Source organism: Cuculus canorus, chromosome Z (genome assembly GCF_017976375.1).
Source record: "Cuculus canorus isolate bCucCan1 chromosome Z, bCucCan1.pri, whole genome shotgun sequence".
Classification (NCBI taxonomy): domain Eukaryota; kingdom Metazoa; phylum Chordata; class Aves; order Cuculiformes; family Cuculidae; genus Cuculus; species Cuculus canorus.
Window position 1 is genome coordinate 31244319 of NC_071441.1, and position 14227 is coordinate 31258545.

The 14227-nt window shown below is 39.4% G+C and overlaps 1 protein-coding gene across 7 annotated transcripts in view; it reads left to right on the forward strand.

Annotated features, from left to right (window-relative positions):
- Positions 1 to 26: 26 nt before the first annotated feature.
- The window catches only part of PAM (peptidylglycine alpha-amidating monooxygenase), a 122995-nt gene continuing 108794 nt past the window's right edge, over positions 27 to 14227 (forward strand). For 4 of the 7 annotated variants that reach the window (XM_054053637.1, XM_054053643.1, XM_054053644.1 and 1 more), the window contains exon 1: positions 27 to 153. The gene's annotated coding sequence lies outside the window, so the exon portion shown is untranslated. Of the gene's footprint in view, positions 154 to 883; positions 990 to 1765; positions 1885 to 2822; positions 2924 to 14227 lie in introns of those variants that run through there. The other 3 variants (XM_054053639.1, XM_054053640.1, XM_054053641.1) reach the window with 3 other exon arrangements.

Here is a 14227-nt window from a genome sequence, read left to right on the forward strand (position 1 = left end):
GGGGCGGAGGGCGGTCCGGCGGCCTCGGCGGGGCGGGCGCGGGGCGGGCGCGGCGGCAGGAAGGGGGTCTGGGGGCGGGAGTGCGGTACCCCGCAGCGTAGCCGCCAGCAGCGCTGGAACAGGTCGGCTTGGAGGCGGCGGCTCGCGCTCTTCGTGAGTTCTGCGAGCCGCGCGTTAGCGAAGGGCTGCGGGAGGGGGAGGGAGCGGGAGCGGGAGCCGCTGCAGATCGGCCCCGGTCACGGCGCCCGCTCCGCGCGGAGGAGCCGGACAGCCCCCGCGGGCGCGGCGCTCGCCCGGGGACGCGCGGAGGCCGCGGCCGCTCCCTGCCGGCTGCGCCGCGGCCCCGGGCCGAGGGACGGGGCGGTCGCTCGGGGTCCCGGCGCTCCCCGGGCCGGGCGCGCCGCCCGCCCGAGTTTCCGTGGGCGCTGGGACGGGCCTGGCCGGGCGGGGGCAGCGGAGCAGTGGCGTCCCGGCCCCGCGGCGCTGCGGGGAAGATGGCTGGAGGCTGCGGAGCCCGAGCCGCCGCGGAGTTGGGCGCTGCTCGGTCCAGATCGTCATTTCTGCTTTTCCAGGTGGCCGCCCCGGCCGACCGCTCGGGTGTCTACGTTCTGTTAGTCTCGACTTCCCGCTGTTTTCGATCCGCGGTGGAATGGCTCCCGTTAGTCCCTGGGAGTGGCGTTTTTTGTTGTTTGGGGTTTTTTAAGCCTCCGCTGAACATTCTGTTAATTCTTTAAAATTTCCTATATTAGATCTTTAGTATGAGTTTTGAAAGGTGTATGTCGTATGTGTCGGTCCCTCATAGTTTTGATTTGCACGTGTTTTTGATCATGCCAGACAATTATTCACTCGCCAGCCGATGGATGGCTGTGCTTGTGAGAGTGCGTGCGCGCATGGGTGGGTCCCAAGCCCTTCTGGAATGGTGAAACCACTGTAGGTTCTCAGACTGTTGTCTGGAGCACCAACACGGAGGTACCAGCGTTGACAAGTTGGTATGTTTTATCATATATTATTTTCTGATTGCCTGCTGTAGGCTTGTGGACGAGAGTTCTTACACGTTCCAATAAAAAAAAAAAAGGATAATTTTCTGGCGTTAATTATATTTTTTAAGCTGCTTATTAAAGACTAAATGTTTGTTTGGCATGGAAATTGAATTTTTCTTATAAGAAGACAGGCATTTTAGTATCGCAAGTCTTTTCGTGGTATGTCACTTGATATGAGTAAGACCCTTTGTCTCGTTTTTGATTTGGGGTACTCATTCTGTGTCTTTACCAATATTCTGGCATTAAAAGCATTGGTAATAAATCTAGCCTTCAGAAGATTATAGTTCAATCCCAAAATCTTAACCAAACTTAATTTTTAAAGATGCTTTGTATGTTGGGCTCTTAATTATCTATTCTGTACTGTAGATCTGAAATCAGGAGATAGTTTTTAAAATAAATTTAGTAGAAGATTGATGTATTTTTGCCAACTAGTGCTTGCAGAAAAAAAACGAAAGCAAATTGAATTTAATCCTCACCTCCTCAGCTAGTTTCTTTGATGTGGTAATATCAGCAGCAGTGCTGGTAAAAAAGGTTACCCCGTAAGAGGTAAGAGCTAACAAGTAGCCAAAAGCGGATATGGAGTACCCTGCTCTTCCTTTAGCAAATGAAGGCATAGGTCTGTGCAAGCAGGCTCAAAATAATCTCAGAGATCTGATCCAGAATACAGACCCACCATTTTGTTGCTTTATCTGTTTCCTTGTCAAGTGAGATAATCTCCAGGCTGCCGAGTGTCAAATAAAACAGGATGTGATTGAATCTGCTCTTCTGAAAGTTATTTCCCTGCGTGTGTCTGATGCCACAAAATGTTCAGCTCAAGAGGCGTTTTCTTCTTGATTCCTTACATGTGAGTCCTAAGGAACTGTGTTGTAAAATGCATACATATTGAAGGCAAAATTGTTCTCAGCATATTGCATCCATTTTACATGTAGTCATGGCTCAAAGGGAGCCAAGACTCTGCAGTCCTCATTTTACAGATAGACAGAAGTATCCATTTTGCATACTCAGGAGCAATGGCACGTATAGTGAAAATAAGACTATATTTAAAAGTAATTTTATAACTACCTGGTCTTCTGTTTATCATTTAATTGGCTATGACCATCACTGGTGGTGTTTGAGAGAAATAAATCTCTTAGAATGCTTATACCTACAATAGTACTATCCAATATTACAGTTATTAGTATAAACAAAGATTTGAGAAGTGTAATAAATCAAGCAAGCTAGAGAAAATATTTTTGGTTTATATCTGGAAACAATTTATAATGATTAGTATTAAACACTTTATGCAGTAGTTTGTGCCGTATCTGCTGTATTCTGTGTGGCAGTTTGTCCTATTAGCAGTCTTGTATCTTGAGAACGATAGCTGATACAGCTCTGAGCAGATTGTTGCTAGAATGATTTACCAGTCTGGTCTAGACTGACAGTTTGTATAGTTGAAGTCTAACAAAGAATTAAAAAAAAAAAAAAAAAAACTCTACTTGAGGCTTCATAGTTCAGTCTAATGTTAAAAGTGACAGAAAGAAACATTGGACATTCTCCAACTAGTGAGCCTCATTGAAGTTGTTTTTTTTTTTTTTTTCAAACTGCAGTACTTGAATCAATAAAATAAATACGAGGTGTTTTCCTGGGGCAGAACTAAGTATTTTTTTGACTACATAAAACTGTAGTTTGGAAGAAGATGAAACCATTGAGACATTTGATATCTAGGACAGTGCATGGTAGCTTTCCTTCCTCTGCTTAATATTGCTCTTTTTCTTTAATTTCCTTTTTTGTTGTTGTTGTCAGGCGGTGAGAACGTATAAAATTGGAATGCTTAAATGGTTTGGACTGCTGAAACATAGTTAGGATTTACAACATACATCAATAGCCTCCTTCATTTCTTTGTGGTAAGCGGAGGGGTCTTTTTTAATGTCCTGTCAGTCTTAACCTGTATTCAGATTCAGTTTCTTTCTGCTGGCCAACATAAAGAGAACAGGATGTTACTTATGTGTTGTCCAGAGGTGCTGAATCAAACTAGGAGTATTTTTGAAATAATGAATCAACGTGTTCCTAATGAAAGATCTAAAAACTTTACTTGAAAAATATTTTTGTTCAGTATCTCCTACCTTTTATGATTATTTTATAATTTATGTTAAAACAAATATTTTAAAGCAGTTTTGTAATTTTGCTATTAGAAGTATGTGTGAATGAAAGTGTGGAGTGCTTTGTATATTGAGATTATCATAAACATTTGGAGGCATAGGGTGAAGTTAAGATTGAGATATAACTTGTGACCATATGAGCAAAGAAAAGTAGTGTACTTGTAAATGGGAAGCAAAATTCATGGTTAGTGTTGAATTTTGAAATTTAGTGTTTTTCAGCTATACTTGTAGTTGATATTGTTGTTATTATTGTATTTTTGAGGAACACCAGTAGCCTAGAGTCTCTTTTTCATCTCTACTAGAGAATGTGAATGAAATGTCAAGGTAGCTTTTAAAATGATACATACAGATTATGCGTGAAGAGCTTTTCTGACTTAGTTAATAGAAGCAAGCCGCCTGACCTCAGTCCAAGAAAGATACTTCACAGTCATTAGGTGAAAGAGTTCTGTTTTAATAGCACTCCTTGCACTGTGAACTTCTAACTGTATTTTTTTATAGGAAGGGGTTTTCTCACTCTCCCTCCACTTGTCAATGTATTATGGGTTTGTTTATCAAAATACTCAATTGGAAAAATCCACCATTTTATGCAAAGATAAGAATTACATTTTGCCAAAACCAAACCCAATAAGTGTTCTTATCCTGTTCCTGCAGCGATGAACTTCCTACATTTTATGGAACATGTATCACAAGCCAAATTGTTTGTTTTAAGATACTGCATTTCTGCAACAGCCGAACAGGATGTGTGACCAGATAAAGTGAAAGAATTTAAAGTGCAGCAGCTCACAATGGATCGCTGGATAGAAGGAAACATGACTTTTAATTTGAACAAAACCAATTTCAGTAACTTGTATTTATATCGTAGATTTCTTTCATCCTTTAATACTCATGCTTTTGCAGTCCTTCATTTATGAAGATGAGGGCAGATGGGTATCCCGTCAGTCTGGCCAGGATTATTTGCAGTGACAAGGGAAGCAAAAGATGCTGGCTATGAGGTCCTCATCATGTCTTTTGGGTTATTCTCGACTGGTAATGATGTTGGATTATCTTTGCTATGTTTATGTTCCCTTTTGACAAAGAATGCTGAGGGTTATGTTATGTCATATTGCGTGTTTGTAATTCCATGTCTGTGGTACAGTTTCATTCTGCACCAGTGCCTACCAGTTCCTTTCTGTTATCAGTATTCTTTCTTGGATTTTATGACTCCACTTGATCTCTTTGTTTATCAGGTGTGCTGTTCTTACTCCTGCTCTGATGTTTTAACCTGTGCTGTTATACATTCATGGTCCTAGTCTACTAATACAATATTTACTGCATAAATCTCTACAGAAGAAGAATGTTGCAAAAAAGTTTAATGTGTTGTAAAATCTTCTGTCGTTGTCGTGGTACCTTGTGTGTAGGGCTAATCAAGGCTTAAACTTTTAAAAAAGTTTGCTTCTGACACGCCCTTTGGATATTGTAAGTGGCCTATAGAGAAATGCGTATATTGAACTTAAGATTTGTGAAACCTTTCTTGGTTTTTGTTTTTTTTTTTTTTGTCATTGGCATAGGAATAGATTAACAGTAGAGGGCCAGTGTAAATTATAGGAGATTTGTTTTGCTTTTATCTCTTTCACCCTAGTATAAAAGTGATTTTTTTTTTAGTAGCTGTACATTTGCTTTCTGTTGCAGACCTGTAAAAAATGTCTTTCAATCCATATGATAATACAATTATTCTTCTTGGGGTATAGTGTTAATCGTAATTTTTTTTTCTGACTTGTTTAAAAAATATCTAATTTCCAGCCTAAATTACTCATGGCCTTCATATGCTTATTTATTCTTATTTAGTATCATTCAGTAGCTTAATTCTTAGTTATTTCCCTGTGATTGGTTTATACTTATGTTTATTGATAGAGAACAATCATATTTACTTTTAGACTTTACATTGCTAGGCAGAACAATCTGGGCTGTATTTCTCTTGTTATGTACATGGAAAATTAAGAGCTTGTAAGGTTCAGCTTGGAGAAGAAAAGGCTGAGGTGTGTCCTCATTGCAGTCTACAACTTTCTCAAGAGGGGTACTGGAGGGGCAGGTGATGATCTCTTCTTGATGACCAGGAATAGGACACATTGAGCTGTGTCAGGGGAAGTTCAGACTGGACATTAAGGAAGGGTTCCTCACTGAGCGGGTGGTCTGTCACTGTAACAGGATCCCTAGGGAAGCAGTTATGGCACCAAGACTGTTGAGAGTTCAGGGAGCATCTGGATGATACTCTTACTCTTATGCTCTTGTTTTAAGTCTTTCTGTGAGGAGGAAAGAGTTGGATTGGATGATCTTTATGGATCCCTCCCAACTTGAGATATTCTGTGATTCTATGATACCAGTAGCCCTTTGTCCTTCTGCCTACAGTTCAAATACATCTTTCTTTAACATGATGCACCTGAAGACAGTGACAGTGCTGCAAGCAGATCTATAATGGACAGAAGTTGAAATTACTCAATACCCAATTGCTCAAATTGCTCAAATACTCAATTGCTTTTTATTATTGCTATTTGTTATTTTAAGTGCAGCATAGTAGCTGTGATCATGTAGTCACCCCATACATCTGGTCTTTCCAGCTGATAAACTGGAAGCTAGGGGCAGAAAATCCTGAAGTATTTGACGTAAAAACAGAATTTTTTTTTTAAAAAAGATACTTCTGTTGATTTGATTTGCAGAATTATCCATTTATTTTTATGGCTCTCTGATCTTACTCTAGATGAGTAGTATCTCTTCAGCCCTGCTTCAGCAGATTCCATAGGTTCTTTCCCATATTTTGTGCCAGTTTCCCATGTTGAAATACTAAGACTGTTTTTGAAACACTATGACTTTACTTTTGCTTCAGTGCTAGTTGTAGTTGTCTTTGCTTAACTGCTCTCATAGTAATTGATATTTTTGTTTGTTTGTTTGTTTTCCATCTTCTGGTTCAATTTCTTCAAGTTTAATAATTTCCATGTTGCAGTATGGATTAAAATGTACTGAATTTCCCTTCACCCCTGACCAAGTCTACTGTATTTTCTTTTGTCTGGGGGAAGGATGTTTTATTTCATCCAAGAAAGGTGGTATAATCTGCCAAGGTAGTGTAAGTAAATTCATATTCAATTTCTTCTGCCACTCTCTCTTTCATTTTCCTCTCTCTCTAATTATTCTTTACTTTAGAATCTGATAATTCCCCCTTCTCTTTTATTCTGTTTCATTAAAAGCACCTTCAGTGAAACTAAAAATTAATTCGTGCATAGGTGTGTAGATGTGAAGTAGAAAGAGCTCCAAGGTACACTTCTGAACTACAGGATGGTGGTCAGCCTTGTACACTTAAGGCTTTCTCATATTTCCCACAATAACTTTGAGATCTGTAGCTTATAATGTTGAAAAATTGTTTAGTGTTGATGGTTAGGCCTTCCATGTCAGGGTTGTGGTATTGCTTTGCTGTGAAGAACATAGGGGACTGAGAAGATGAGATTAGGAGAAAACTTGAGGAGAAGTAGGTAAACTGAGGAGAAAAGGAGTTGAGATGGAGTTAAGTCAGCTGAAGCAAGCCAGTGTGCAGAGAAATGTGGCATCTCTAGGTGCAGTTGGGGGACATATAGCCAGGAGAGGGAAGAATCCTCTGAAGTCTGGGGATGGGCTGACAAGGATCTAGATCAGGTAAGTAACTGGAAGACTGGAACAGGAGAAGGATTTATGTGAACTATTGCCCAATAAGCAGAAGTGAAAGACTAGATTGAAGATTATACTAACATGGAGTGAGGTAGAAAAGAGAGGTAGACAGGAAAGGCAGACTGGGATATGGGTTGTGTATCAAACCTGTTGCAGCAAATGTGTTACTCCTCATGTCTTTGTTAACAGGTATTTAGAAGGTTATATCACTGATTATTGAATAGAGTTGAACTTTTTGTTCTGTGAGGTTGGTTAACATGCATACATAATCCAGCATCAGTGATGCACGACTATACGTACCTTCATTTACAGCTTTCCAGGAAGCCATAGCCTTTTCTTCTAGAAGCAGAAAACCATTGGTCATCTGTGATTCCTCCCTGTACCCTATCCTAGTTGAGTCAGCTCCGTATGAAAACTGCACTTTTATATCTGTTCAGGTATTGAAGATGGCTGTAGTCCAGTGTTTTATCCACAACAACAGTGCTTGTTGCTTTGAAACTGGTTTTGATTCTGGAGCGCCAGTAATGACTTTGCTTTACAAGTCAGTTACCTTTAATAGAGTTCTTTACTCCTTGAACCTTTTCACAAGCCCTAGAGCTGGATATTTTCAGAAGTGGAGAAAAGGAACTTGAAAACTTATCAAGTCAGCCTTACATACTTGCAGCAGTCAATTTAAAGAGGGAAAAAAAAAAATGAAAGCTAGTTTGCAGTTGAGCACTGTTGATTTAAAGTGGACTTCTAAGCTATGTTCTTTGGATTTCCATGGATTGTTTTTATTCAGACTGGTTAAATTCAGTTGGTTTTAATTCTTTCACAAGCGTGTCATACCCTGAACCCAAGTTAAGGAGCTGGATTGCATGGTACTAAGAATCTCAATCTCATTATAGAAAGGATTAAGGATTTTTGGTGGATTTTAATGCATATTTTTTATCCTAACTTAAAATAGCTTTTGCTTTCTGCTTGCTTGCTGACATTTGTATAGAAATAGTGTTGATATATTTCGATCAAAAAACTATTATTTTTTTAAGCATGTCAATTTAGAATATTCCTTTCAGAAGAACTTTCTGTGATACTTGATTTTAAAGAACCTAGTTATTCCCATAGAAGTTACTCCTATATGTCATATCTTTTATTACATGACAGTTATGAGAATGTTAATTAAAAAGTGTTTCCTAGTTTTGTTTCTTTTTGGTGAAAAAATGTGCTTACTGATACTTTTTTTTTTCATTGACTGCTTCTTCCAGTTTATCCTTGTGAGATTAATACAGGATGATTGAGTTGGGAAGGAACCTTTGAAGATCATGTAATATAACCCCACCGGTATAAGTAGAGTCAGCTATATCAGGTTGCCCACTACTGTGTTCAGTCGGGTTTTGTGCCATTGATGCCTCCGTGGATAAAGACTCCGCAGGTTATCTGGGCAGCCTTTTCCAGTGTTTGACCAGCGTCATAATAAGCGTTTTCCTTTGTTCAGACAGAAATTCTTGTTATTCAATTCATACCCATTGCGTCTTGTTTTGTCAATGGGCATTGCTGAGAAAAGTCTGTCACTCTCATTTTCACTCCACACCAATCAGCCTGATATTTATATGTATTGGTTAGGTTCCATCCCCTTCTTGGCAAGCTCTTCAACCTGTAAAAACTCCCAGCTCCTCTGATATGAAGGATGCCGTCATCCCTCAATCATCTTTGTAGCCCATTTCTAGACTAGTGCCTGTATGTCCATGTCTCTTTTATACTAGATTGACCAGAATTGGACACAGTGCTCCAGATGTATCCTCACCTGTGCTGACTGGAAGCTGAAGGATCACCTTGTCCACCAGGACCTTTTACTGCAAAGCTGTATTCCTGCTGGTCAGCCCCCAGCCTGTAATAGTACATGGGGTTGTCTGTTCCCAGGTGCAGAACTTCATGTTTCTCATGGTTGAACTTTAGGAGGTTCATGTCAGCCCCTTTGTCCAGCCTGTTGGAGTCCCTCTGGATGGCCACATGGCCTCTGATGGACACTATTGCCAGTTTGGTGCTATCTGCAGACATGCTGAGGGTGGACTCTGCCCCACCATGCAGACTGTTAATGAACTTGTTGAACAACACTGGATCGGGGATTGACTCCTAGGATAGCTGGTGGCTGGCCTTCAGGTAGACTTTGTGCCACTGATTGCTACAGCCCATTCACACTGACATTTCAGCCAGTGCATCTCACTGTCTGGTTTTGTAGACCATATTTTACCAGTTTGTCTGTGAGGATGATAGGAAAGACAGCGTAAAACACACATACTATGTATTTAATTGTAATTGTTCTCTGATCTGGCATGTTGAATGGCTATTCTAGAGACTGACAGAGAAGGATAAAGCTTATCCGGGGGTTCCAGATCCACTTCCTGCTACACAGTAAGAGCCCAAGTCTTGCAGTGGCTTCAGGCTGATTTTGCTGACAATAGCTTTGGCAGGCCTGAAAATCTCAAAATCTAAAGTAGGCGTAATTTGTTAGTTGACTAAGTGATTTATGTTTAAATACCTTCTAATTTCTGTAAGATATTGCCCATGTAATTTACTCAGGAAGAACAACTATCTTCTATACTTTCTGTAAGTCACAAGCTGTGATGGTAGTGCCAGTTAGTTATTGTGGCCTTTCTTTTGTGGAATGGTCCTTAAGTCTTACTATGCCAAAGATGTTTTAACATTATAGTTTGTATGAAAGAAAGAAACTCTTACTAATGAGAATAATCTGTATTTCTTTCTGTAAGAGGTCGTTAAACAATCGCTGCAGGCATCATCAAGGCGTGGAGGTCTTCCCACACACCTCTATTTCCAAGGCTCCTGTTTATGGCATTCTCATATGTTGACCAATACAGACATCTAAAAGCTTGCATTTTATTTCTCTGAGTGTGGGGCAGACATGTTTAGTGATTATTAACCAGCTGTCATTCTCTGGGAGCTGTCAGACATTTTCACTGGCCAGATGGGGCTGCTGAATAACGCCAGCCTCTAATAGGGATAATCATCTGGATGATCTCTCTGTAGCCTCTTGTCAGCCTGTACTGTTTGGACGCAGCCCATTTTGAGAGAGTCCAAATAATCAGGAACTGTAACCACTTGTCCCACGATGATAGCATGAACCTCAAAGGAATACTTGCCCCCTGTTGTCATGAAAGTTTTGCCTACCAATGAGTTATGCCCAGTAATATATTCACATATTTCAGGTAACTGTAATTTGGCCATAAAAGGCAGGTAGGACCTTAACAGCAAAGAAATTTAACAAGCATGTTTTTCTCCCCACCCCCTCAAGGGATTAATTTTGATAAGTTTTTTTTTTCAGGTATAGGAGTGGGTCTCCAGGAATTACAGTGACCTCAGGCCTGTAACCGTTAAAGCCATCAGCATGTGATGGCTATGATTGCTCCAATGTACTATCAGTGGAATATATGGTTTGTTACCAATGTATGGGACCCCCATTGCACCTTTTTTGGGGGGAGATCCAGATATAATTTGGGATATGAGCCACAGATTGGGTTAAGTAGTCCTAGTGTACTCTCCTTTCATGGTCCATTTTTAATTTCACTTGTTTGTATTTTTCGTGTAAATAGAGGGTTTCATATCAGTCTTGTCTTTTGAGACTCCAGACTGGAGTAAAACAAAACCAATCTCATTTGGAGTATTTTTTTTCTGTTGCAGAGGTTATATCGTCAGAATGTAGACACGTATGTTCCCCTGACAAGCAGGAAGGTTGTCTCTTTTGTAATACTCATCAGCACAGAGCACAGCATGGGGCACTCCAGCAAATTCCCTTGTGGCAGCTGACTGTGCTAACACGCAGGCTTCCCAAGCTTCAAGGGTAAGGCCTGGTAGAGACATGTAGCTTGCCCAAGATCCCTCACACCACAAATTTAGCATCTTCCACAGGGCTACCAATATGCCTTGTAGTATGTTGAATTTGAAATTATTGGGCCAGTGTTTCAAGAGGACATAGTGAACAGAGCATTTGGGAGCAGGCTGCTTTTTAGTATTAAAAAAGAGTAGGCTTATATCAGTTTTGAAAACAGAAGTGCATCTAATGAGTGTTTATACATTGATGTTGTATGTTGAAAAAGATGAGACTCTGACATGAAAAAATCAGTAATGATTGTCATGAAAAAGAGCATGTTGCAGTCAGACTTTCTCATCTTTCTTTCTGAAAAGCATTGATCAAACAAAAGGACATTGTATTTGTCTGCCTTGGTTTTGGTTTTCTGCTTCTGTCCTGAGAAGTTTGATATTGTTTTTTTCCCACCATGAGATATGGAACGCTCATTGTTTCTTTTTAACTGCTTTCATGTAATGTCACCCTTTTCATCTTCAGAAGAAATTGAATTGAATAAAATTAATAGCTACCAAAACTTTGCAGATCCTTGTGGCAAAAAAACCCAAATTGAAAAAAACCCAAACCAGTGCTACATTTGGAGACCCATTACTCTTTGTATGTGGTCTTCAAAACACACCTGTCATTTGGATGTTGGTCTTCTAATGGAAGCCTCAGTGTCGTGTGATACTTCACCTTTTTTCCCTAAGGGTGTGTAAGGGTAATGCAGATAGACAGTGCAATACTACGTTATCTATATTATAGTATTGATTCATGTTATGTATCAATGGAAATTGTAAGCTTGTGTAGTGAATTCAGTTCTCTGTTTGACTTAGTTGCCTTTTGAATCCAATCAGACCAGAAGCAAAATTGCAAACTTTTTTAATAGGCATCAGACCTAGCAGTGTTTTAAGAAATTCAGTGTGTGTTTTGGTCACTTGGAAAAGTCAGATCAATTTGTTTGGTATAATTGTACCATTGTGATAACCTTGTGGGTCTTGTTTGTCCATTGTAGTAATGATTCTTTTTAATACTGTGGTATTTCTTTGTTGTCCTTTTGCCTGCTAGTAAAGATATTCCACAGCTTTTGTAGCAAGGAAGTTGTTCATTTGATGACTTGTGATTATTTCTTGCAGTAGCTGCTGGTTCAGAAATGAATTGCTAGCATGATTTTGAGTAGAATCCATCTGTTTTAGAAAACTTGCTTTGAAATGATGTAGCTTTCCTCAAATGTCTGTGCTTAGTCTCCAATTACTGCTTGATCATGGGAGAGGATCTGTGGAAATGTTTGGTTGTTTTCTCTTCCCAAGGCTCTACTCTGGCTTATATTGAGGCTTGTCTCTATCCTGTACTTGCTGCTTGGGAGTAAATAATTAGCTTCTAGCACCAGCTCTTTAACTTTTTAGCTAATAAAGTAGTAGAAAACTTGCTGATATTCTCAGTAGATTCATTAGGCAAATGTTTTAGTCTTAACCATATTGTGTTTTACAGCCTTGAGCTTGTGAAAGATTCCAAAACCATTAGCTTCTCTGTTACTTTTCTGTACTAGTCCAAATATGAGTAAATATTTCTATGTAACTAATCTTTGGCTTTACTGGAAATATCCTTATGCTTTTAAAAAAGGAGTTATTTTCACTGTTGCCAGTATAAAACTTGCTAGCTGTGCAACACTTGGATATGAGCCCGTAAGTGTAGAGTTGACTGTAGTTGGGAGATTTGGTGACATATTTTGAGCAGGTATGTCATCAGGATTGCTTGCACTTTTTTTTAGGATAACATGGGATTTTAATGATTTTCATGTCTTTAAAAGATGCGTGTTCCATGAGAACTGTGTCACTCGGTCTATAAGTTCTGATTAAAAAGTATTTTAATACAGTAGTTCAAGTATGTACTTGTGCAGACTGTGGGGTTTTTTTTGTTTGCTATTTTTTTCATATTTCAGGGTAGTTGCTATGTTGTCCTGTGTCCCCAGGACACCCTGGTTAAATTTATTTTTTAAAATGATTGTGCTGTGGATCCAGAAACTATGGAAGGGGATAAATCTACAGACCTAGTATAACTCTTTCTTTAGGGAAATCAATTTTTATTACAAGTGCTTCTTTTATTGACATCTCTGATACTTGAATTGTGTAAAATTAAAGCTGGAAAAATACATTACCAGTGTAAGAACAATGACACCAGTCTTATCTCAAAGGCAAAGTGAAATAAAGCTTCAGCATAGTATAGCAGTATTAAGTAGATGCTCCAAAGTCAACATTAGTGCTTAGATATCCTGAAGTCTGCACTGGGGCTTTTACAGTTGCCACATCATACTCCTCACAAACAGCTGGAAGTAGTGTTTTTGCATGAGGGAATTACCTGTAGGTGGGGTTAATATTGTTCTGTGGTATCTAGTATTAGAGCCTGACAAGGATCAAGAGGAGCTGGCGTTGGGCAAGCATATTCTATTGATTGATGTAAGTTTACCTCTGAGGTCTTCATAGCCTAGCAACTGCTTTTTTCAGCATCCTGTATGACAGTAAGGAGTTAAACCTTCTTGACACCACATTATTCTTTTAATACGAGTTTGCATTGGAAAATAAGCTTAAATAACAAAAATAATTGACCAAAAAAAAGCTTCAGGAACTGCAAATTAAGTATTTTTCTTATGAATACAAAAGTGACATCAAAATGTTGAGGGTGGCTTGTATAAAATATTGCGCATGCACTAATGTCGAGCTGAAGTGTTTTCTGAAAATGACTTGCAAACAAAAGGGATTAATGATATAATTAATCTCAAACACAACTCTTTATTTACATAAGTGCAATTTCCTATCTTCAGGCAATTTGCAGGTTTTTGCTGCTATAAATAGTGTTCTCATTAATCTACTGACCTCTTTAATTCAGATTCTGTTCTGACTTACTCATTTAGTGAACACATTTGTACTAAATACATTTGCAGAACAGACTAAATTATTGTCGAGTGCTTTTTGTAGAATTTGTATTCTCTGTGAAATACTATATAGAAGTTTCTCAAGGTTCATGTTTCTTGGGATGTTGGCAGTTTCAACTGTAGGATACCATCTGTGGTTACTAAGGTTTATTGATAATCTTGATGGACAAATATGCCAGAAAAAGGGATAAGCATGGATTAAAGCCGTCTTTGTCACTGAAGCTCTTGATGCTGCCAAGATTTTCTGGATGCAGGTTAGTGGACCCTTCTAGCTGTGGGCAGAGCTACCTGCCAGTTACGCTATTTATTTCCTGTCTCTGTGACTCCAGATCCCGATCCTCCCTGCTGGCCCTTACCCGGGCTGACTTTTCTCTGCCTTGTTCTGTCTCTGTTTAGCCAGTCTCATTTTTTCATGTCTTCAACTAATCGACTTTCAATGTAGACTGTATTTTTCCCAAAGTTATTCCCATTAGTTTTTCTCCCTTGCCCTAAGCAGGCAATCTCTGATTTGAAATTTGGGCATTTTTCCTCTGCTATAATGGCAAGGAAGTGAGGGGAGGGGGGAAATTAGGAGAAAAATGGTTTTCCTATTTTTTCATTCAGGTAA